Consider the following 1,763-nt stretch of genomic DNA (forward strand, 5'->3'; position numbering starts at 1 on the left):
CAGTAGGATTTCCTTCCTATCAGAGTCCCTTCCTGAGAATTTGGAATTGCGACCAGGAAAAAGATCAGTCTCTGGTGACTGGACTTACAGCAGATATTCAGGGTTGACATTTCCCATCATGTAGTTTAGGAACCAGAGAAAGCAGGTTGTCACTAAAGGATAAGAGTCAAACCAACAGAGAAGGGTGGAGAGATGTGGTGGAAAATTCTGATGGTTTTCAAGTCCCTGGTTCCAGTTAATTCCTAAGGCCCATTTGTTTACACACTCAGGCATCATCCACTTCACTAGCAGATTCTTATAATAATTTCCCCTTTTTGCTTAGTCTAGCTCAAGTGGGTTTCTATTACTGGAAACCAAAAGAATCATTAAAACAGTGGTGTGCTGGTAAATGTTTAACAATCGGCTCTGATTGTTAAAAGCCCTGATTTTGTAGCACTTGCTGATTTGCATGATATAAATACTCCCACTATTGCTTATTTCAGCTACCAAAGTGGCATGAGTGAACGTGGAGTTGGGAAGTGATGAGCACGTTGGCTCTGGTGAACCGGTCTGAGACGGCTCCAGCATATCACTGCCTAAAGAATAACACACATAACACACTTTGCAGAAAATCCATGTCATATAGAAGGTTCAGGAGTATATGCTGATGATTGCTAAGTTGGGAATACTGGAATTAGAAGCTTTTAATTAATTTCCAATGTGCAGAGTCTTGGGGCTCAGGGAGTAGAGCAAGTAGGATTAAGTTTTTAAATAACATTGAAAAAAATACTTTTTTCAGTATAATCATGATTTGGGTGTATTGGGACTCAGTGGGAGGTAGGGGGCTTGGACCAAGGAAGGGAAAAAGGCTGGGAGTTCAAGGGGAAGGATGTGGAAGAAGATGACCTGTGTGAGGGCAGGATCCAGGCCTTGACAAAAAGGAGAATGTCACCTTCTGCAGGTGAGGAGTGGCATTCTGGGGGTGAGAAGCCAAAGCCATCTGGTATCCCAGGTCCCCACACCAACAAAAGACTCAGTTAGGTCGTTTGGCTATCTCCTGTAAAATCTCCCGATCTGCTTTGTTTCTGACTGAAAGCCTTTTATTACACAATTAAAGATAAGAAGGTATAAAATGCATATGCTGGGGTGGAGCAGTACTTTTATTATGAGTGAGGTCAAAAATCAGTAAGAATAAATATGACATTAGATCCTTCCCTCCTTTGGTGAGGGGAGGTTGTGGGGCATGGGGAAGATGGCCTCAGGACTTGAAGAAGCCCCTTCCAGCCTATATTCCCACACTTGCCTCCTCTACCTGAAACCCCAGTCATCAAATCTTCAAATGTTGGACTCTTCAAATGTTGAACTTTTCCTCGGTGTTGAGACTGGTCTCAAAAATCCCCGCTCCAGTAACATTTTCTGTGGCTCTTCCAGGAAGGTTGAGTTCCCACAGTTGAGACCCCTGTCATAGCCCCGATCCTATCTGACTATAATGAACCCCCAACCTTCCTCTTATGTTTCATGGTCAAATAACTGGATTTTTTGGACATTATGCATTGATATGCCTAAACTCCCAGAACTTGGATTTTTGTACTTGAGGTCATGAATGAACATTTCAAACAACTGCATTTGTTTACTTTCAAGGGCATCGATATCTTTGTGCATCAATGTTTATACATCTATTCAAATATTTAGTCCTTGACATTTATACATGGTAAAGTGAATGTGTTGATGTTAGTGATAAGAAGTGTAGATTTTATAAGGTTAATTCAGTGGAGACAAAGCTG

The sequence above is a fragment of the Callorhinus ursinus genome, unplaced genomic scaffold, assembly GCF_003265705.2.
Source record: "Callorhinus ursinus isolate GAN/ISIS: 27379988/994484 unplaced genomic scaffold, GSC_fseal_2.0 scaffold12, whole genome shotgun sequence".
Lineage (NCBI taxonomy): Eukaryota > Metazoa > Chordata > Mammalia > Carnivora > Otariidae > Callorhinus > Callorhinus ursinus.